The 23,960-nt window shown below is 36.6% G+C and overlaps 1 protein-coding gene and 1 non-coding gene across 3 annotated transcripts in view; one reads left to right on the top strand and one right to left on the bottom strand.

The window, feature by feature from the left end:
- MAP3K13 (mitogen-activated protein kinase kinase kinase 13) overlaps positions 1-23,960 on the top strand; it is a 125,967-nt gene that overhangs the window by 3,944 nt on the left and 98,063 nt on the right. The window contains exon 2 of one of the 2 annotated variants that reach the window (XR_001602246.2): positions 3,505-4,601. The exons of the other annotated variant lie outside the window; for it this stretch is intronic. The gene's annotated coding sequence lies outside the window, so the exon portion shown is untranslated. Of the gene's footprint in view, positions 1-3,504; positions 4,602-23,960 lie in introns of those variants that run through there. 2 annotated transcript variants of the gene reach the window in all.
- On the bottom strand, positions 17,302-17,408 carry LOC148092918 (U6 spliceosomal RNA). The gene has a single exon (XR_015714712.1). It is a non-coding gene; the product is annotated as a U6 spliceosomal RNA (small nuclear RNA).

Here is a 23,960-nt window from a genome sequence, read left to right as displayed (position 1 = left end):
ATAGTAATAGGTAAGTATAATGAGTTATACAAGAAGTTTAAAGATATGGTAATATTTGTTTAATTAGTACAGGAATTTTATTTGAGACCTGCTTGAGAATGAGCTACCCATATGATACCACTGATTGTGTAACTTGTTAAAATCAAAACGAAGGCCACTAATCTAGGGGCTGCGTCATGATTAATGGAATAGAACAGGTTATGGTTTGTCAGGCGTTTTATACATAGTTTGGCAGAGTATTTTGTTTATAACCATTGCTGTTAAATGATGCTTTGTTTCTTGAGATTCTTGAGTTTAATCACAACTAGCCACAAAGTGAAAATCATTGGGCAGGATGCCTAGAGTAGGACTCCTTATTCTTGCTAAGAGAATGGGTAGCGATGAATTGAATTCAAGGGTTGATTGTGTTTTTCTGAGTCAAGGTGACTATGGTAAAGATAACATAGAAAGGAGACGAATATGAACATAAAACTTACATGTAGATAACATAAATTTGGGGAAGATACATGTATATATACGTCTATGATACATGTGTGTATCTGTGCACATAGATATATAATACATTATGTATATAAAACATGTATATAAATTATTTTACATGTATAATATTAAAATTTTTTTCTGGGAAACAAAAAATTCTAGGAAGATACTCAGTTAATCCAAGAGGAAAAAAAAGTTAGAATTTTTAAGGCCTCAGAGCTGCGCCTGTCATAGGCTAACTTCATGACTCTGAGAGCACTCGTGTTGTATGTTGTATGCTTTAGGATCATTATAGGATTTAAGTGATGGGAAGGTAGACAAAAGCCGGAGAGTGAGAAAATTAAAATTTAGCAATGTGTTATGGTTAAGGGTGTCTTTTTAAGATTCTGTTTTGTCGTATTTTGGGGAGAGAGGGACAAGAAGGGAGAACTCAAAAATTTATTGCTGTTCAATTTGAATTTGAGCTATGTCCGTAAGTCTTTCCCAACATTCCAGTTGTGTATGACCAAGATGGTTAACTAGATCTATTAACCTACAAAACATGAATGTCCAAAAATTGGTTTCATTGTTAGATATACCTTGAAGGAAAAGAGAATTGGTTTAATCATTTTTGTGACTAGATGAAAGAACAACTGTGATGATCTAGATTGAGGGGACTGGGACTATTTTGTTCAGGAAATAGAAGATTTTAGAAAAGTTGGAGAAACTTCCTAGGAAGTGCATTTGTTTCTGTTGAGGCCAAATTAATTCTGAGAGAAGGTGTAGAACTAGTCAACAGTGGAGCAGGGTCAGTAGGGTTGCTTAAGCAGGGTTTGAACATCAGGAATGTTGCAGAGGGGATTTCTCATTGTGTGGGAGATTGTACTAGATTAATATGAAAGTCCCTTTCAAATCTTACTTAACTGGTATCTAACTCCACAATGTATTAGAAGCAGCAGATTGTTAGTGTGCCAAGCGCTCCTATTAGATGCAGGCTCATTGACAAGCAAGGGCAAGAAGAAAATCAGAAAGCAGACTAACTAATTTTAAGACTGTAGTAACCCGGGCTCATTTGATTAGATGAAAACAGCTCTATGTTAATGGATATTCAAAATGATAAGCTTGACTGAACTTAAATAAGTTGAGTATTTTCTATTTAAGAAGAATACCAAATTTTAGAAAGATATCTTTAGCATGTCCCATAACAAAAGGCAGATATTTGGCATTTGGAGGGGCTGCATTTTAGGGTAGAAAGAGCATGGATTCTAGAGTAGGAAAGACAAGTTTGAATCTGGCCTCCAGTATCTACTAGGTGTTCTGTTAATTAAGTTTATTATTCACTCCAAGCTTCAATCTCATCTGGAAAATAGGAATTTACTGAAGAGTAAAGACAATGTATGTACAAGGTTTGCCTATATTAGGTGATAAATAAATAATAGCTATTATTATTTCATTATTACCATAAAGCTTACTCTCCCTTGAGTGTTTTAACTGTGCAGGTAACCCATGTCTACTTTACAAAAGTTAGCATATTTCTGTATGTCTGTGTGTCTGTGTATATATATATAGAGAGAGAGAGAGAGAGAGAGAAATATTAGGATATATATTACCAAAAAGATAAAAGGAGTAATGTCACTCATCATCTTCTGCCACTGTTAATATTTAGTGGCATGCTTTATTTGAAAACTGCTTTGACATTCCTGTAGGATGGCACTTCTGAGAAGTGACTGTTGAAACTGAGTCTACATTACTACTGTAGGGAAACTTAAATTAGTCACTACACATTCAAATCAGAAAATATGCAGTGCTGGCCTGGCTGGCATGGCTCAGTGGTTGAGCATTGACCTAGGATCCAGGAGATCAGGGTTCAATTCCCAGTCAGGGAACATGCTTGGGTTGCAGGCTGGATCCCCAGTAGGCAGCGTGCAGCCTGCAGGGGGCAGCAGATCAATGACACTCTCATCATTGATGTTTCTCTCTCCCTCTCCCTTCCTTTCTCTGAAATCAATAAAGACATATTTAACAAGTTAAAAAAAATTTTTTTAAAGCAAATATGCAGTGAAAGATTGTCACAGGAAATGATGCTGATTTATAGGAAGCCTCAGTCCTTGTAAATTTTCTTATGTTAAAATCAATTTTGTAGATTCTGAGTTTGAGTCCTGACTCCACTATATTCTAGCTAGGTAAACTACCTGAATATCTTAACTTCTCTGTGCCTCAGTTTTTTCATCTATAAATTGGGAATAATAGTGGTATCTAATTCATGGGATCACTGTGAGGACTAAATGAACTTATATAAAGTGCATAGAACTGTGCCTCACACAAAGTACAGACTCAGTAAATATTACTTGCTATTTTTATTATTAATTTTTTAAAGCTTAATGTTTTCTTGGGGGGAAAAGTCAGGTTTATAGGAGCACATAAATTAAAAAGAAGCAAGTTAGAAATAGCACAAAAGTAGTCAGTAAGATTTATGATATGTAATTCACTTGAAACTGCAGAGTGGTCTGAATTTTTTCATTCTAAGGCTTTGTTACTTTTTCCTCTCTGTTTAAGTATTTTCAAACCATAATATTCCCAGTTCAATTTCTTTACCCCATGAAATCAACTTCATTTTATGCCATCTCTTCCAACAAATATTTTGGCCGTGCTTTCAAAGATTAAAAGCCCTTTAAAACAATCAGTTGTCATGGATAGTGATGAAAGAGATTCGGGAAATTATCATTAAATCAGTTTATCTTACTACAGCCCAAGGTGGTTCGGCAAGAACTTTAAATTCTGTTTCGATTTAAAGTGAAGAATATTAATCAAAGAAATAAGTCAATGGGCATATTAAGCTATTCTGTACACTATATTTTTTTTAAAATCTGTTTCCTTTTTCTTTATTTCTTTTTGGTTTTCTCTTTTTGTTCTTTCAGCATGGTATCTAGTGTTCTGATTAATTACTGGCCAAAGAATTATAGCTTTTCAAAATCCTTTAAACAGTTTTATTAGACTTGCTAGTAGAATTTTTGTGTGTGTGTTTTGTTTTGTTTTGTTTTAAAGCATCCAGTACACGTTTTTGAAGACCCTGGGGCCTGCCACCATTACGCATGCAAGATTTGAGTTTCAGTAACTTCATCAAGACTCAGATCCTCTTCAGAAGCCTCAAGTCTCATCTGCATTAAAGCTCTCCATTGAACTCTGTCACAAAAGTAAAAGCTCAAAGGGACTAAAATCCATTAATACATTTCATTTTATACCCTTTTCTCTGGTCTTGCCAATTTCCTTCACCTTAGGGTCTTTCATATTGCTTTTGTTCCTTTAGACTAGAGCCAAGGAAACAGTGCTTCCCAAAAGGATATATATCCTGTGGCCATAAGTTTTCATGGGTAGAGAAGCATAAACTTGGCAGGATAAGCTTAGAATCACACCTCTTGTTGTGTCCAAACACTTGAGTCAACAATAAGAAAAGAAGGGTGAAGTACTAAAAATACTTGAGGTCAGGTTATACTCTGAGGCTGCGTGATGTAGAGAAAAGAGCCTCAGCCTAAAAGTTGGTGGTTCGTACTCTCTGCCTCGTCCCAGATATTTGATAACCAGGAAAGTCACTTACCCACTCTGAGCCTTAACTTCATCTGTAAAGTAAATCTGATATTTTCCCTGCCTACCTCACAGGGTTGTTGTGAGGATCAAATGAAGTAATATACATAAAAAGGACTTTTTTAGATGAAATGTGCAGTACAGGCATAGCTGCAAGTCATCCCCTCCGTTTTGGAGCCTGGGAAGGTAGGTGATTTAAGCTTATTGAAGGTACCATGTCCAGGCCAGATACATGGTAACAAGGCTATGGCAATTTTTATTTTCTCTGAGTACATAGAGTACTTTTATGGACTAAGTCCAAGGAGGAGGACTGTAAGTTTCCCTAAAATGACAGGTTAACAGTGATAATGCTCTAGAACTGTTATGTGCTGTAACATATTTGTGGTTTGCAAAGTTTGTTACTAAGTTATGACCTACTTTTTTTTTTTAAATGAAAGAACAGAGCAGAATATTTCACAAGGCATCCCACCTGGTAAGAGTCAATATTGTTTTAGTTGTATATGTGTGTGCATGTGTGTGTTTTGTACTTGGTTATTAAATAAATTTCATTTTTCTTATGAGTTGCAGTTGCTGTTCTAGGAGTATCATTTTAGTATCATCTAATGTCTTTCTTCACATTTGGATTTCTAGGAGTCTGTTTCTTTTCACTTCATACTGCTTGTACCAAAAGAATTAACAGTTAATATCAGTTTGAACTTTTGGTCTAATTAATGAAATCTTTTTTTAAAATTTCAGAGTACAGAGAAAGCCTCAATGTCTTCTGGGTCTTTTATTTAACATTCTAATACCATTTACTCTGACACCCAGACTGTTAATAATGTTTAAAGTTGGTTGAACCTCATATAAGCAGAAACACTATATGAAAAGTTTTTTCTTTAAAAAATTGTTTATTTTTATTTTTCTGGCCTAATGGCAAACAAAAGACTTCCACTTAGCTTAACATGGTTTGAGGATTCCCTGGAAGATAGGCTGTGGAGGACTGAGTTCCTATGAGTAGGAGCCCGATGGTCTAGAAAATGCCATTTTTTTCCTTTGGCTAACTAAATTTATCTTTAATGATTAAAAATAAATAAGTCACGGACATTAGCTTATTCAACTGTTTCTCTAAAAACAGATATCCACCTTTTTGGTAATAGCGTTGGTTAGAAATAGGTGACTTTTATATTATCTATGAACAACAATAGGGAATGACGTTTTCTCCCAGGGGTTGTGCAGTCCAATTCTTTGCAAAGAAGTAATTCTTTAGTGTACTGAAAAATTACATTTGGTGCCCTGACAGTATTTATTTAAGTTTGGATGGATTATTATAGAAAATACTGGTTTTTCCTCCTTACAAATTATATAAATATATATAATCCTAGCAACATGAATATTTAGCAGATTTAAAATGGAGAATCCAACTGTTTCATTTTTCTGAACAGTCAGCCAAACTTCATGCATGGGTAGAAACAGAACAAATTGCATAGATTGTGCAAATTGAGGCTCTTTTGTATATGATGATTGGCAACAGTGGCATAAAGGTTCATTATCATATATGATCAACTTTTTGTTGTTCCTCCCCCCAAAAGAATCACATTGATATTTATCTTTTCTCCATGGAAAAGGTAGGATCTATCCATGAAAAAGGTCAAGAAAAGTAGGTAGCCTCTTTGACCTTCTCTTCAACCTTCAGGACTCTAATCCACCATCAAATTCTGTCTTTTCTACATCCTGGTTATCTTCCAAGCTACACATCTCTTTCTGTTTTCATGTTCACTATACTTCACCACCATCTTTGTGTGCACTTCTACAATAGCTCTTAACTGGTCTCCTGGATTCACTCTTGTCTCTTCTAATCTTATTGTTTTTAGAGTCATCTTTAAAAAAAACCAGCTCTAATCTTTTTGGTTTCCTACTTTAAACTCTTGGTATTTTACTGCCCTTAGAATTCAACCCAAAATATTCATTCATTCTTTGCCTACTTCAACCACAATGGCCTTCCAATTTCCTGAAGGTGACATTCGTTTTTTCTTCAGGGATTTTTGCAGATAACTTGCTGCTTGGAATGTTCTTGTTTTTCTCATACGTCTTCACTTAACTCATTCCTCCTTATGTTATTGATCTCACCTTAAATATTTTTTTCTTCAAAGGCCTTCCCCCACAGCCCAGACTAGGGCAGACTGTCCTTCCTCGCTATTTCATAAGTCACCCAGTTCATCTCAGACCTGGCACAGTTTTAATTATTTGCTTAATCGTTTGTTAATATTCTTATCCACAAGACTAAAACTTCAAGATGACGAGGACTGATGTGCGTTTTACTTACCACTGTATGCCCACTGCTTAGGGAAATCCTAGTAAATAGTACAAATTCAATAAATATTTGTGTACTAAATCTTTCCACAGCTACCGAGCGTCATTTAGACATTTCACATACTGTAAATTCTTCCAGGCTATTTAACTTCTGTTCAGAACCTTCTAATTGCTTCTCATCTCACTCCAGTTATAAGCCAAAGTCCTTATAATGGTCTCCTAGGCCTTTTCTGATCTGCCTTTGCTCTCCCCTTATCTCTCTATCATCTCCTAACAATCAGCCCCAGCTACTGTAGTGTCCTGGCTGATGCTCAGAAATGCGAAGCTTTCTTCTGCCTCAGGAACTTTGTACTTGATATTCCCTGTATCTGGAATGCACTTGCCTTACATATCTATGCGGTTTAGTCCCTCACCTTCAGAGCCTTCAAGTCATGATTTGTCATCACACTAAGGCCCTTTCTGGCCATCCTGTGCCACCCCTATTCTTCTTCCCTGCTTTATTCTCCATGGCACTTCTCTCTGACACTATTCACCAGTGTTTCCCCCAATATCCAGAGTAGTGCCTGACACATGGTAGGCACTTAGAAGTTATTTATTAAATGAATGAATTTAACTTGTACTCACAGAAATGCATATTTGCAACAATGAGACCTGTAACCTGAGTTGTGGGGACTTATTTTTTTAAGTGATTTTTAAAAATTGAATTAATTAGAACATCTTGCTCTGTTCTAAAACATCTTGCTCTCTTCTAAAAAGTATTTGAAATGGCTTCTAAAAATACATACAGTACAAAGGGATGAAGACATAAAGAGAACAAAACAAAGAATGTAATAGTAACATCAAACCAGGTAAAGTTAATGTATGGAACATCCTCCATAGTGGTTAAAGGCAGTTGTAAATTTGACTCATTGAAGAGTTGCTTAGAAATGGTAATTGGATGGAGAGTCATGAATTTTTTTTCTGTGGCACAGGTCACAGACATTTGAGTCTACATAGGAACCCAGAAAACCTATTTGATTTAACTATAAAATTGTGAAATTGCTCTTCTGGAAAAGCTTGCTTTCTGTATTAGGAAATTCCCTAGGTATAAGACGTACACAGAGATGACAGTCATGGCTACCAGCCTCTGCTAATGTTATGTCCAGGACATTTCCAAGGTTGATTCAAACTTAGTAATTATATATTTTTGAAAGTCTGCTGTCAAAGATACCAACCAGCACATTAATTACTCTAGTTTCTCCGACTTTAATCATGAGGTAGTATGAGATTACAGTGTTTGTGGCTTCCTTCCTTCTGTGGTAGAAAATTAGTGACTTAGAAATAGGTTTTTCATTTTGCAATATTTACACATAATGAAATTATAATGTTGTACACCTTAAACTAATACAAGGTATTAGTGTCAGTGGTATCTCAAGAAAACTGGTTTTAATACAATCAACAACTGAATTGGGGTGGAGGAGTGGGAGTAAAGCATGTGACTCTTTAACCTATATAGTAGCCAAAATCAGAGCTATATTGTGTGTGTGTGAAGTTAAGTGAGACATTATAGAGTATATTAGGATATGTCTTTCTGTTCATGGGATGTATACTTTCCTAATTCAATTTTGTCTCTCTTTTTGTAATTTAAAACTGAGTCTGAGAATTGTAGAGACATCTGCAGGCCAGAGAGAAAGCAGGGCATGGACTGCAGAACTTTCAGTAAGCTCTGCAGTACTTTGTTAAACAAAGCTGGCATTTTGAGTGAAAGATGAGAATATTTAGCTAAGTGGTGTTCTGCTGGTAAAATGTGCTCTTATTTGACTTTTTCTTTTCTTCTTTTTTTTAACTTTTCTCCTTTCTGTATTTGACCTAAAGAGAAACAGTACTTTTTGAAGTAAAATCTTCTATCCTGCCCCATTTTTCAAGGTTGAAAGAGGGGAACTAAACCAACATTAGACTTTTAGAGAAATAATGAAATATATATTTTTTAATCATTTATGCTCTGTGTCTTTCAAAGAAAAAATGTGAGTAGACATAAGAAACACCACAGAGCCATTAAAATGGACATTTCTCATAAAGGGCAAGTAATTTTACCAAAAGCATCATGAATAACATGTTGCTGATTAAATGATCATATTGGGTTATAAGTATACATTATTCTAAATAATTTAAAATGTATTAATTGAACATGCTTTACATGTTTACTGGAACTTTATGTTCATTTTTAGAGAACTCAAGCATCTCATCATTTTGGTGTTTGATGAGTAACAGTGGAAAACCTGAGAACAGACAGACAGAACTATCAGTGTAAAAATAATGCAAAGCTCATCATACCTTCTAGCAGAAGTGGTGTAGAAGCAGAAAGATCTTGTTTTCAGTAAAAGTGTTGAAGTGGCAGAAAGAAAATATCTCCCAACGTCTTTGCTGACACAAATTTTGCTATAGTGCGGACAAAATAAATATGTCCAAGCTTTTAACTCACTATTTCCCAACTGTGTTATTCAAAATGCTGACACAACTAAAAAAGATTCTACACTGAAAGCATTGTGTAATAAGTTTGGAAAATGTGCATTCTTTTTTGGATATTTATAATGCATTTTTCAAACTTATCTGAACTTCAGAACATTTTTGCTCATAAAAATCTTAATAGCGTATCTTGGAATAGTGTATCAGGAAATGCTGTTCTAGATTTAAGAATATATTTTAAAATATATACATACATATACATATGTATAATAATATATTCTGCAACAGTATTTGATATACTCTAAAACTAAGTAAATAAATCCTGATTATCAATAAAATTTTTGTTCAATATGCTTAATGAATATAGATGTCCATTTTATAGTTGAGGAAAAAGGCTTAGAAACATTAAATACCTTTCCCATGAGCATATAGCTAGTAAGGAGTAAAGTCTGGATTTGGATCCAGGCCTGTCTGATTCTAGGACTTGGACTCTTAACCACCATAGGTAATATAAAGCAATTTAAAATTAACCAAAGAACTTATATGTATATACGCATAACCCATGGACACAGACAATAGTGTGGTGAAGGCCTAGGGAGGGAACAGGACTGGGGGGAGGGGAGTCAATGGGGGGAAAAAGAGGACATCTGTAATACTTTCAACAATAAAGATAAATTTTAACAAAGCATTTGTAGTTGTATGTGGAAATTAAATAAACTCTCAAATCTAAAAAAGTTCATATTAAATTATGGGAAGAGAGTTTTGCTTCTGTTTAGGATGTTGAAAGTTGCAAGAGAACATTTCTCCTACCCTAACAGTGAGAAAAAGCCTGATAATCCACAAAGTCAAGTTTTTCTGAGCCCATTAGAGAGCTGAAGTCATAAGGCAATCAGATGAACTGAAATTCCAAAGAGAGACAAGCCCTTCTGAGAGAGATGGGATACAGGAACTGTTTTTACCTTTGGCAGAACATGGGAGGAAGAGGCATCCACCATAAACATGGATAAGAAGAAAGCAGCTACAATTTTAATGAATTCTTGAAGTCTGAGTATGGGCTAGAGTAACAGTTTAAAACAACCAGGAGCCCAAGACAAAAGGGAGTCTGCATTCATTTTAAGCTCTTTTTGATGAGACCCTTTTACTAGTTTTTTAAGGCTGCCATAACATAAGTGCCACAAACAAGAATGACTTAACACCAGAAATGTATTCTATCACAGTTCTGGGTGCTAGAAGTCCAAAATCAAAGAGTCAGTAGTCCATGCTCTCTCTCTCTGAGGGATCTAGGGAAGATTCTGCTCCATGCCCTTCTCTTACCTTCTGGTGTTTACTGGCAATCCTTGGCTTGCCTATGCTTGTGGCAGCATAGCTCTAATCTCTGTTTTTATCATGAAAGGGTGTTAAATTTTGTCAAATGCTTTTTCTTCATCAATTGAGATTATCATATGGTTTTTGTTCTTCATTCTGTTAATGTGGTGTTTACATTGATTGAGTTTTGTATGACAAACCATCCTTACATTCCAGGAATAAATCCCTCTTGGTTATGGTGTACAGCCGTTTTAATATATTGTTGAATTTGATTCCCCAGAGTTTTGTTGAGAATTTTTGCATCAATATTCATCAAGGATATTGGTATGTAGTTTACTTGTAGTATCTTTGTCTCATTTTAGTATCAGGGTAATGCTGCCCTCATAAAATAACTTTGGAAGTGTTCCCTCCTCTTCATTATTTTGGAATAGTTGAGAAGCTATGGTGTTCATTCTTCTGTAAATGTGTGAATTCTTTATGAAGCCATCTAGTCCTGGATTTTTCTCTGTTGAGAGGTTTATGAGTACTGATTCACTGTTCTTTCTAGTTATAGGTCTCATCAGATTTTCTATTTCTTCATGGTTCAGTCTTGGTAGTTGTATGTTTCTAGAAATTTATCCATTTCTTCTAGATTATCCAGTTTGTTGGTGTATAATTGTTCATAGTAGATGCTTCTGATTCTTTTTATTTTTGTGGTACCAGTTGTAATGTCTCCTCTTTCATTTCAGATTTTTGTTATTTGAGTCTTCTTTTGTCTAGCTAAGAATGGTCATTTTTGTTGGTCTTTTTTAAAAAAAAAAAAAAAAAAGCGGCTCATAGTTTCATTGATTTTGTTTTCTCTTGTTCTTCTGTTCTCTATTTTATTTTTGCCCTAATCTTTACTATTTCATTCCTTCTGCTAATTGGACTTAGTTTGTTCTTTTTCTAGTTCTTTCTAGTTCTTTTTCTAGTTAGGTTATTGATTTGAGATTCTTCTTCTTTTTTGGTTAATCCTCACCTGAGGATATTTTTTCCATTGTTTTTTTGTGTGTTTTTTTAGTGTTGTTTTTTTTTTTTAGAGAGAGTGGAAGGAAGGGAGAGGGGGAGAGAGAGACACACACACATTGATTGGTTGCCTCCTGCACACACCACAACCAGGGCCAGGGATTGAACCTGCTACACTTTGGTGCATGGGCCAACACTCTAACCACTGAGCCACACCAGCCAGGGCAATCTTTCTTCTTTTTTAGTGTAGACATTTACCACTATAAACTCCTCTCTTAGTACTGCTTTTTTTTGCATTCCATAGGTTTTGATATGTTGTGTTTTCATCTTCATTTGTCTCAAGATCTTTCCTAATTCCCCATGTGATTTCTTCTTTGATCCACAGTTGTTTAAGAATGTGTTGTTTAATTTCCATATATTTGTGTATTTCCCCATTTGTATTTTTCAGCTCCAGAATTTGTTTGGTTCGTTTTATACTTTCTGTCTTTGTTGATATTCTCATTTTGTTCGTGTATCATTTTCCTGATTTTTTTTAGTTGTTTATCTGTGTTCTCTTGTAGCACATTGAGCATCTTTGAGAATTATTTTGCATTCTTTGTCAGGTAATTCATAGACCTCCATTTCTTTAGGGTCAGTTTCAGAGATTTGTTTTGTTTCTTTGATTGGCTCATGTCTCCATGTCTCCTCAGATGCCTTGTTATTTTTCGCTGGGATTTATGCATTTGAAAAAACAGTACAAATCCTCTCCCCGTTCTATGGGCTGGTTTCATTCAGGGGAATACCTTCATCAGTCAGCCCTACTATAGATTCTGGGGGCCTCTCAAACCCTATATGGAGATGCATCTTCTCTGGGCTTGCTATGTGCCTTCCCAATTAGAGAGGTTCACCAGTTTTTTTCTGAGGAGTTTGTAATCTCTTACTCCCTGTAGTGTTGGTCTGTGGTACTGCAGTTTTTCTGGTGCTGCAGCTAGCCTCTGTGCTCTTCACTGCCCTAGGGATCCAAAGTATGCCAACTGCCTCAGCAATCCAACTCAGCTGAGACAGAAACCAGTCTCTCAGGCAGTCACCCAGAAAGCTGGAACATTACACATACATTCTAATCTTTTCTTTCCCTCCTGGTGCAGAATTAGTGAGTTGGATGTTTACTCTGATCAAGATGAACTGTGCCAGCCTGGGGGAAGGGCTATAACAGGTGAAATGAAATATCTTACCCATGTCAATGTGGCTGTTCCTGGTTTTGAGCTTTCCTGGGGTACTACGACTTTTTAACTGGTTCTGGAGGCCACATAAAGGCTGTTTAGACAACATGTTGTTGTTAAGTTAATGTCTCTGGGGGGAACTAGACCTGGGACTTCCTACTCTGCCATCTTGCTGACCCTCTGTTGGGAAATGAAGTCTAGGATTTTCTATACCACCATGTTTTCTCTGTTTATAAGGACTCCAGTCATGTTGGGTTAGGGCGTACCCTATTCCAGTATGACTGCATCTCAACTTGTTACATCTGTGAAGAGCCTACTTCCAAATAAAGTCACATTCACAGATACCAGGGGTTAGGACTTCAACTTATCTTTTGTAGAGACACAATTACACTTAGAGCATCTTCCACTGGTGCTCATAAAAGATTGAGGGCAAGACAGAAGATTGGAGAGAGCAATGTTTTAGGACACAGTTATAAAACCCTGCTACTTTACCAATCACTTTTTCATACGAAGCAAAAGTTTTAATGCACTGGAGGAGGAACAGGAAACCTTTCTATTTTCAGGGGCCAGGAAAAGGTTCACTGGTGGTAGGGTAAAAGCAAAAGCTTTTTGCCATAAGGAGGTGCAGGAACCTCTCCACCAGTAACTACTGCTACCCTGTGTTGAGTGTGGGACACAGGGAGCGGGAGAGTTTCTTGCATTGTTCCTTCACAGATACAAGGTAGCATTTCACTGTAATAGGGTTGAGGTGGGGGTGCAGAAAGCCTCATTGCCAAGGCCTGAGTGTATAAGGGCTGCCCAAGATTGAGGCTGGACCAAGAGAACCAAGTCTGATGTTGAAACTATCAGGGACTTTAATTATGATCATTATGTTAAAGAATCTAGTAGAAAAGGTGGGGCATATGCATGAACAGATGAGGAATTTTAGCAGAGGAATGTAAATTATAAAGAGTCCAACAGATACACTAAAATAAAAAATATGGTATCCAAGATGAAGAACTTATTTGACAGGCTTATCAACAGACTGGACACAGCTGAGGAATGAATATGTGAACTTGAAAATAGGTCAGTAGAAATTGTCCAAACTGAAGCATGGGGGGGGGGGCGGGAGAAAAAGAAGAAAACAATATGGCATAACTTTTCAGGTATCTAGTTATTCCTATTGATGGACAGAGGAAGTCAGCACCTGCCACTGTGCCATCATTGCCATTTCTCTTCATTTTTTTCTCTCTTCTAGCTGTTTTCTGCTTCTGATATTCACAGTGGTGAGTGAAAGCTATACCCAACTTTCCAGAAGAAAGCTGGGCTCTTTTGGTGGAACTTAAAGACAAGTTCCTAGGAGTTCAGTCAGAAGGAACTTTGAATTAAACTGTGTCTCAAAATTATATGTCTCTAAAGAGTTCCAACCAGAGGCACCTTGATATGACTGGAACCTTATTTTTCTTCTATTTTAGAATGAGTTTCCTAGGAATATCCCTGCTCCAAATAGTAGCACCCTCTGCTTCCTCCCTCTTTTGAAATATTAGTCTTGCAATCCTGTGTGTTTGCTGTCAGCCCCCAGAAACATCTTTACTTATTTTCTCGGCAGCCCAGGGAGGTCCTTAGGCCCACTGAGGTTTTCTGAGGTTTCACAGAAGATTCCAGCCAGTGTTATAAAATAGTGTAGAGATATTCTAGGAAAAATATTAAAAAGTCTCCTCCCTCTATCCTTTCTCCATTTACTCATTTACCCCTCATCTCAACTTCTGAAACACCAGTCTATTCTGTAGAAACACAGATTGTGAAATGTTTAATTTTGTTGTGTCCTGAAACAGCTTTTCAGAGCAAGATAGATGACTGGGCTAAAATTCCAGGACATCCCTTATTGTACTTTCACCTTCTGAAAATGAGGGAGAGAAGTGCCAAGGGTGAAACTAGAGGTGTGGCCTAGATTGGGGAAATATTTTGTTTCTATTCTAAATCAACCCCACTGTTGCTTATGACTGTATTGATTTTCAGTAACTTAGGGTTAGTTTCATAACCACCTCACAGTGGAAAAGACAGGTTTCCCATAAGCCCTTTCACAGTAAATCTGAAGTAACTTCCTCTCAATGAAAATAGATACTTTAGAAATGCCAAAATAAAGCAAAATGAAAAATGCATTATATCACTTAGATTTTAAGGCAGTTATATTAATGTAACAGAAATTAATTATGGGCTCAGACTTCCACTTCAGCATGATATATTCAGTGTTTGACATACTTAAAATTTGTCCTATTTCTTTGATAACTTGAAGCTGTACCAAGGGTAAATTTCTTGAATTGGGTAAATATGTGAAGTTTTTCTGTGTATAATTGGCCCTATGAATACATAATATTATACATATTAAAATGTGATATTTTCTTAAATGACCTAAGAGGAAGGAAGCCTTTCATTTTGTATAAAGTGTATTGATTCATCTGTGATATCCAAGTTCAAGGTTCAGAGACTAATACCACTTGACATACCATTCTAATGTATCATGTGAAAGTAGTTTCTATTTGAAACTTCCAAACAGATACTCCAGAACTGCTGGGGAATTCCAGCAAGGTCACTCACCCATTAAAACTTTAAAAAAAATGGGGGAAAAAAAAAGGGGGGGAAAAATTGCTTTTGTGTAAACATTAACTATGCTTTTTAGTGGCTCTTTTTTTTTTTAACATTAAAAGGAGAGTTCAAGCTGGATTTCTTTTATATTTTACATCAAAAATAGTAAATTTAATTAATTTGGAGGTTAAGTTTATATTTTTGCAGTTTATTATATCTCTTCTGGATTGACAAAATATCTAATGCTCAGAAAAATGGCTTTCCACGGTCTAGCCCTCAAAATACAAGCGACAGAGTACAGGCGTGAATTGTTAAAAAGGATTTCATTGTGTTTTCCTTGGTAGTCGTATCAGTCGAAACAGACCCAGTTCTTGCTCTTGAAGTTTTATAAACCTGCCCTTAAATGACATTGACAAACAAGACAGGCATTTGACTAAGCAAACGTTGCTGGATATACATGATGAATTAAAGTATTGTCATTCTGTAAATGTCTTTTGTTGGTTTAAATACACAATGAAATGTTGACTGTTTAGAAAATAGCAAGAGGACCTATTCATCCATAGGCTGGCAGTTTATATAGTCCTGATTCTTTAAAACCACATTTATTTAATGTTAAAATTTGTATATATGGTGCCTCATAAAATGGTAGCATATTGAATTTAGTTTTAATTTTAATTATTGTATAACTTTCAAATCTTTTATTGTTGTAGTTGTGTCTGAGTTGGTGGGGCCTTTTGAAGGTTCAGTGTCTGACCTGCAGGGTCCCTATAATTTGGTGCTCTCTTCTCCTGTTGCAGAGATGGCAGATGCAGTTGCTGTATACCCTTGGACAAATTAGGGCTTTTATAAAAGATATTAAATATTGAGTAGATACAAAATATTTATAAAATATCCATAGGCTTATTGGAATAATTATATGGAGAACATATGTGTACCTACAGCTGAGTTCAAAAAAGTGATATAACCATTACCTCTAGTATCTCCTGTGTACTTCTCTCTGATCCCAAACTTTTCTTGCTCCTTCAGAGGTAACCAAAGTCCTGAATTTTGTGTTAATATTTTCTTCTTTCGGTGGTTTTATCATGCCTCTACATTCCTAAACAGTTTATTGATTAGTTTTACATGTTTTTTAACTTTATAAAAATGGAATCATGTTGTATGTATTTTTCTGGGACTTACTGGGTTTTTGCCCAACATTATAGTCTTAGATTTATTCATGTCAATGCACATAGCTCTTGTTCATTAGTCTTCACTGCTGTAGAGTATTGCATTATGTGAGTGTTCCAGGACTTATTGCAGATGAATTGATTGATGGACATTTGGGTTACAGTATTCTAGTTTTTAATTATCACAAGCATTGCTCCTATATATACATATATCTCTGTATATGTATCTGCCATACATATTCAAGGACTTCTCCATCAATGTTTCTTAACCTTTCTCATGTCATATACACATAGAAAATGATAGCTAATATTTGTACAATACACTGCACTGAAGAAACTGTGTCCCTGGTCTGAGGTGCTTCTGCTTGACTAGAGGGCTGAGGAGATCCATATCTGGGCATACCTAGAGCCCATTCATTGCATACTCGGGAACCATGGCACAGCAGTTGGGCAGCTCTGCTAGGGTGTGTGCCTGGGAGTTGAATTGCTGGTTTTATGAACATGCTTCTTCAACTTTTCTAGGTAAGACCAAAGTGCAGAATTCTACCAATCTCATGATTATGAAGGTCAAGTAGGAAAAAAAAATAATTTATCACTCCCTAGGATATCAACTGAAATTTGTTTTCTCAAAACACGATAATGTCCAAATTCCTTTAAAATGTGACAACAGAGATTTGCAATAGATGATGTTTAGAAGTGACAACATGCCTCCATAGTTGTTATTCATTGTGAAAGTCAACACCCTAGGCTGGATGAAACATTTGTGAGAGCTGTAATTCTGTCTTCCACGTTTAGTGTTACATTAGCTTTTAGTTTCTTAGCCCCAAGTATTACTTTCAGGCAGTGTATACAAGACAGAGTAATGAGAGCTAGTTGCTGTAAAACTTTTAGTTTAGAAACCCAGACATTTAGAAAAAAACTGGTTTCATTTGACCATTTGTAAAATTGGTTTTCTTTAAACAGTAAAAATTTCTATTAGAATTAACATTAGGGTAATAAATGATGATGCTACTACTATCTCCACTCAGATGACATCAGACTAGACAATTGATTTTAGAAAATGTACTAACTCTACATATTTTTCCCATGACATTTTCAAGAATCTCCTGCATATTACTTACTGTTGCTGCTCTAATGGCTTCACAGAAGAGATATTAAATAAATCTTTACTTGGTGGAAGCATTACCTTGTGGCTTGTAGACCAAGGCTGTTTAAAATTAGATGGAAAATATCAGAGCAAAGCTTTCAAATTTATGCTTAGCCTGGTTTATGAAGACCTAATGCCAAAGTAGTATTTTATGTTTTCTAAAAATATGGAACACTTCATGAATCTGTGTGTCATCCTTGCGCAGGGGCCATGCTAATCTTCTCTGAAGCATTCTGATTTTAGTATATGTGCTGCCGAAGTGAGCACCCAAAGTAGTAGTTTAATTTGGTTGGCAGAAAATTACATATAAAAACTGCACTTCCATTTTACTGGTATGTTGTGCCCTACACATAAGTCAGGGTTTCAGTTGTTTCTATATAATTAGAATTTGAAGCACAGTCACCAATTCTTATATTAACACTTATGTCTATAGCATATGTGTTCATGTTCATACATATATAGTAGTCTCCCCACCACCCACCCCATCCTTGGATGCCTAAGATCACAGATAATACAGAATCCTGTATACAGTGAGTTCTCACATAATGTCACTGATAGGTTTGGAAACTTTAAGCAAAATGATGTATGACGAAATTAATTTTACTATAGGCTAATTGATATAAAGAAGGGTCAAGTTCCTATGGCATCTCATCAACATTATAATGAAACAACATTGAACGAAATGATGTTATTCAAGGACCTGCTTGATACTGTTTTTTCCTATACATGCAGGGGCCATGCTAGCTTTCCTATGATAAAGTTTAGGCACAGTAAGAGATTAACAACAGTAATTTCTAATAATAAAATAGAACAATCATAATAACATACTGTAATAAAAGTTATGTGAATGTGATCTCTCAAAATATCTTATTGTACTGTACTCACATTTTCACTTAAAGGAAGCACGTTATGCCTTCTCTTTCGCATATCTAAATTGCCAGCATCACTACTCTTGCAACTTGGAGCCATTATTTAGTAAAATAAGGGTACTTGAACACAAGCACTTTGATACTGAGACAGTTGATCTGATAACCCAAATGGCTTCTAATTTTCTAACAGGCAGGTAGCTGTACAACATGGATATGCTGGACGAAGGGATGATTCACGCCCTGGGCAGGACAGAGCCAGATGGTGCAAGATTTCTTTTTTTTTTTAATATATATATTTTTTATTTCAGGAGAGGAAAGGAGAAGGAGAGAGAGGAAAGGACAGGGAGAGAGAGATAAAAACATCAATAATGAGAAAGAGTCCCTGATCAGCTGCCTCCTGCATGCCCCCGACTGGCGATTGAGCCTGCAACCTGGGTATGTGCCCTGACCAGGAATTGAACCACGATCTCCTCGATCATAGGTTGATGCTCAACTGCTGAGCCACACCAGCCGAGCGAGATGATGCAAGATTTCATCATACTGCTCAGGACAGCACGCAACTTAAAACTTATCAGTTGTTTATTGATGGAATTTTTCATGTAATATTTTTGGATCACAGTTGATTGTGGGTAACTGAAACTACAGAAAGCAAAATTACAGGTAAGGGGGGACTACTGTATACAGATATATACATATGTATACGCAGACATACCACACATATATGTATATACATTATATATGCATGTGTATATACATATATGTGTGTATGTATGTATATAGTATTGGTATTTAGTATATATTCATCATTCTCAAATAGCATTGATTAAGCATCTGACTATAGTTGACACTGACTTCCCTCTAAGTGTGTAGCTAAGCTCTAGCTAGAGACATAAAGGATAGAAAATATATGGTTACATAAATAGCAATAGCAAAATGGTAAATATGATAAATTCAAGATTTTGTCCATTATTTTCTTCTTTGAATATGAAATATTTGTTGGAATTTTCCATGTGACGCCATAGATCATAAAGTTATTTTTTAAATTGTAAGTATCCTGAGTTTCAATAGCAAACACAACATTGCAGCAAGGCTGGCCACTATGATTCTACCCAAGGAGCCCTTTTGTAGAAGTAGAGAGTGAGTTTGTAGCCCTAGAAGTGGGAAGGAGACCTCTTATAAAAACATTCTATACTTACATTTCAGAATTTATCTTAAAAGCTCATCCAATTTTTGCACTCCTCTCTGTTCCAGTACTTTTTTTTCTTTCCAAATAAAGCTGATGCTACATAAAGACTTATCCAAATATCCCTGTTTGAAAAGCATGAAAATTAATGGAATCCCATTTCCTCAAGGCGTTTTAATGAGAAATGCTTCCTTGTGAGAAAACTTTGACTTCTGTAGTCTGGGTTCCATTCAGGCTTCACTGAAAGTGTCTAGAGTTCCCTTGAGCCATCCCCTCTGCCGTCAGTGATCCCCTTCCATCTTTGTACCCACTGCCTTGTGGTCTTTTGTGTATCATTTCTTGTGCAGTGCATCTGGTGGAACCCCTCTTCTTTGATCTCTATTTTATCTTGGTTTCTGTACCCTGTTTCTTTTCAGAGCTCTTGGTCCACTCCTTCCCTGTCTTCTTTGCTGCTCCTCTCTTCCCCGAATTGTGCCTCTGTTCCCAGTTAAGTTTAGGTTCTTCCTTGCTCGATATCACCTTTCTCAGCTCTTCCAGTTCTGTCCTCTCACTTGTAATCTCCAGGTGTCTTTTAGAGAATCCAACTAGGACGTTTTAGGGTCACTTCCTATATGGCATTTATAAACTTACTCTCACCTCCCCAGTGCCTTGCACAGAGCCTGAGATAGTAGGTACCTACAAATACTTATTGAATGAATGAATTAAATGAATATCATTTTCCTTTAAACCAGCTTCCTCCTCTAATTTTCATCTTTCGTTACTGGTATCGTTATTCTTGCCTCTGCTCTCTGCTATTGCAAGTATTTTGTTGATTTTTTATTTTGAAATGTATCATATCTGTATTAGCTCTTTTCATTGCATTTCCATGACTTTAACCCCTTGAGGTCCTCATCACCTCCTGACAAGATCACTCCTACAGTTTCCCATCTGGCCTATATTTGGTTCTAATCGCTTCTCTCTCCAAGCTATCTCCACCACAGCTACTCTAATAACTTTTTAAATGTTTATTTTTTGTTTTAATGAACTTCTTAATTTTTGAGTAATTTTGAGTTTACTAAGAAGTTACAAAAATAGTACCTTTCCCCAGTTTCTCCTAATGTCAAATTAACATCTTGCACAAACATGGCTCGTTTGTCAAAATTAAGAAATTAACATTGGGCCCTAGCTGGTATGGCTCAGTTGGTTGGAGCACCATCTGATGCACCAAAAGGTGGCAGGTTCAATTCCCAGTCAGGGCACATACCCAGGTTGCAGTTTCAATCCCCGGTCAGGATGTGTGTTTCTCTCTCTCCCTCTCTCTCTCTCTGTCTCAAAAAAATAAAATAAAAATAGCATTGGTTCAAAACTGTTAACTAAAATCCAGACTTTATTCCGTTTTCACTAGATTTTCCACAACTGTACTTTTGCCACATTGCCATTTAGCGTATCTCCATCAGACCTCATTTGGAGTACACTGTTCAGTTCTAGGTATTATATTGCAACGGGACATTTTTTGAAATTAAAGTACCTGTATTATTTGTCTGTTGCTGCAATAACAAATTATCATAAATTTAGTGGCTTAAAACAATGCAAATTTATTAGCTTACAATCTGTAGGTCTAAAATCCAGCATGGATCTCACTGAGCTGAAACCAGGGTGTCTCAGGGCTGCATCCCTTTCCAGAGGCTCTAGAGGAGAATCTGTTTCCTTCCCTTTTCCAGTTTCAAGTAGCCCCCTTCCCCATCTTCAGAGCCAGCAAAAGCAAGTCGAGTCCTCACTCGGCCTCTCTCACCGCAGCTGGGGAAAAGGTTCACTGCTCTTAGACAGCTCATGTGATTACTTCGGACCCATCTGGATAATCTCCCCATCTCAAAATCCTTAACCTTAATCACATCTGCAAAGCATCTTTGGAACTCAAGGTAACATATTCACAGGTTTTGGCTGTCAGGGCACGCACATCTTTGGGAGGGACCGACCGTGATTCTGCCTACTCAGTGCTGATTACAGAGGATTACAGAGGAAGTAGTGAAGGAGCTCAACTGGATACTGAGAATCAGACGAAGAAGAATTGAAGATGATCCTCAAATGTCATGCTTAGGAAAGAATGAGAGAATGTTTATAAAATGATTAGTGCAGTAAGTACATAAAATGTGGGGTTTTGCTTTGAAGGCTAATCTACAAATTACATATAGTAGCTGAGAAGGGAAAGAAACTTAGGGAGGAGAGGGGATAAACAGCATAATATTTTGTCTGGCAAAGAACAGAATTTGGGATCCAAGTTCTCACTTTACATTAGATTGGCAGGTGTTTTCAATGTCCAAAAGCCCTAAATTTAACAGGAAGTCTGTATTATTTTCCTCACTAGTGGGAGTTGGGGATGATGGAGGTGATAGGACACTGCCAGAGAGAAGCAACTTTCTTGCTTTTTTTTCCCCCCCTGCCATGATTGCACAATGTATAGATTCTAAGGAGTTGGGAAACTTCTATCAAAGGGAGAAAGCAAGATTTTTGAAGCTCAGAGGACTATCGTTTTTGTGTGTTTTTCCCCAGGAACATATGGGAACAAAATGCCCTCTGAACCCGAAGCCCAGCCATCAGAGACTATTGAGAGTTTTCAGGCTTTCCCTATGACCTTCCTTACATTTGTCTCTTTAAACACATTGAAATCGACCTTTAAGAAGCTGGGGACAAGTGGTAATCAAGCAGGAGTTAAATTCACAAACCCTCCCACCTGCCTCCTGGGTTGGTGGCTTCCAAGGCCACAGTAAATGTGTATCAGTGTGAACCTGATCCGGAATCGGCCAGCAAGGGAACAAAGTTTAGTCTGTGAACAAATAGGTGCCTTGCTGGCAGTCTCAGCTGTCTGTCCAGGCTTCAGCTTGCTGTGGTGTAAGTAGTTTTGATTTAAAAAATTATGATATTGGAATATAAAAAGGATTGTAGGGATAATTTCCATCTAAGATTACATTAAGGTCCTGCCTGGCCCTCAATCTTATGTACCATACCTACTTGAAAATCTCGGATTTCACAAGTAGTTTTGTGTTTAAAAAAAAAAAAAGGTAAAAGCTGTGAAGCTTTTCAGCAAGTGTTCTGCTAAAACAGGCCGTGTTCGCGTATGGTTTTTAAAGTCTTATCTTCGTTGAGTGAAATTGTTTACAGTCAGAAAATAAAAGTGAGTGAATATATGTCTGGTGCCCAGAGATTGATTATTTCTAAGTAGAGCTTAGATTTCTCCCTGATGTACTTTCCAGTTGCTTTTCCTTTAGTTTAGGTTCATGTTACCAGTTTATGTTAGCAAATATTTAGTAGTCTCTCAGGTAATGAAACTGAAAGAGTTGATGTTCAAATAATTAAATATGTGAGAATAAAGTAGAACTTTAATACTATATAATGAGATACTGGGATCATAGATTTAAGAGCAGCAGAATGTAATTTCAAAGAGGAGGAATTTTGTGAAATGGATGGAAATGGCAAGCAGCCTTAGAAATTTCATGCAACTTTGGGGAAATCTGTTTTTAAGATTTTGACATATGTACTCATTTTTCAGTATTACAGTGTGTAAAGTAACTTTCATATATGAAATTAGAATTGCTTTATTTCAACTGTTGTATTTCTATGTTGAGATTAGGATTCCAGGAACTACAGATTGTTACACAAGCATTGTCTTTACTGAGGGCAGCTATGAGAATGTTAAGGTTGCACTTAGTGTTGGAGAGGTTGATATTTTCTATTTTCGTTTGCCACAATGTATTAAAAAAACACACCAGAAAAACAAAAAAAAAACACCAAAAAACCACTCCTGGTACTCCACAATTCTATGACTTTGAATATAGAAACAAAGTTTGATGTGGTTAATATATAAAAGTTCTAAAGGCTGGCTGTTGGCCAGTAGCCTTTCAAATCAACTCAGGAAGTGCTGAGGAGACAGATTGTTTATGTAGAAATACCCTGGATTTCCCCTTTCCTCTATCTTCATCTCAGACCCCAGGGACATTCAGTCTATTTCTGTAGCCGGCCTCTTATTCCTGCTGAACTGAGTGGGAGCCCAGGCAATGGTATTGGGCCCCAACTAACCTTTGATGGAATGGAAGCCCAAGACACACTGTCCTAAGCAGGCTCTAGGACTGTAATGATGTGAAACCTTTACTCAACCTTTAGATTGATGAATTTAAATGATTTTAGGTTCTTGAGCTGATTAACTTCCCCAATTCAATAGCCTCTGCTGGGCTAGGTTACTTATTTAGTTGTTGGTTCATGGGGCAGAATTTTGGGGGCTGGAGGTTCCTGGGAAAGAAGCCAGCATGGCAGGTAAGACTGCTACTATGGAAGCAGCTATTTCCTAATTAGATTTGAAATATTTTGATATTTTAACAACCTGGAAGGCCATACAGGTGTGTATAGGATGAATTTTTTTGTTTGGAGGGGGGGTTGCTTGTTTGTTTATTTTTACTGGCTGAATCCTAACCAGGACCCTTTCAGATTTTTTTTAAACCTCCAATAGCTGCCCCTAACATCTAAATCCTTGCCCATTTCCTACAAATCCCACGTGATCTACCTTCTGACCATTTGCTTAACGTCATTACCTAGCATTGTTCTCACTGAGTTTGCTCCAGGTACATAGGTGTTTTTGCTGTTTCTGGAAGACATCAAGCTTGTTCCTGCCTCAAGGCCTTTGCTGCCTGGAAAGCTCTTTGTTTCTTCCTTCCCTTCATTCAGATCACTACATAAATGCCTCATCCTTGGAGACACCACTACCTGACTTCTACTACATTTCTCCATTTTTGTTTA

Source organism: Miniopterus natalensis, chromosome 6 (assembly GCF_054644295.1).
Source record: "Miniopterus natalensis isolate mMinNat1 chromosome 6, mMinNat1.hap1, whole genome shotgun sequence".
Taxonomy (NCBI): Eukaryota; Metazoa; Chordata; class Mammalia; order Chiroptera; family Miniopteridae; genus Miniopterus; species Miniopterus natalensis.
Note: the sequence above shows the minus strand (reverse complement) of the source record. Positions and strands in the feature narration are given on the sequence as shown.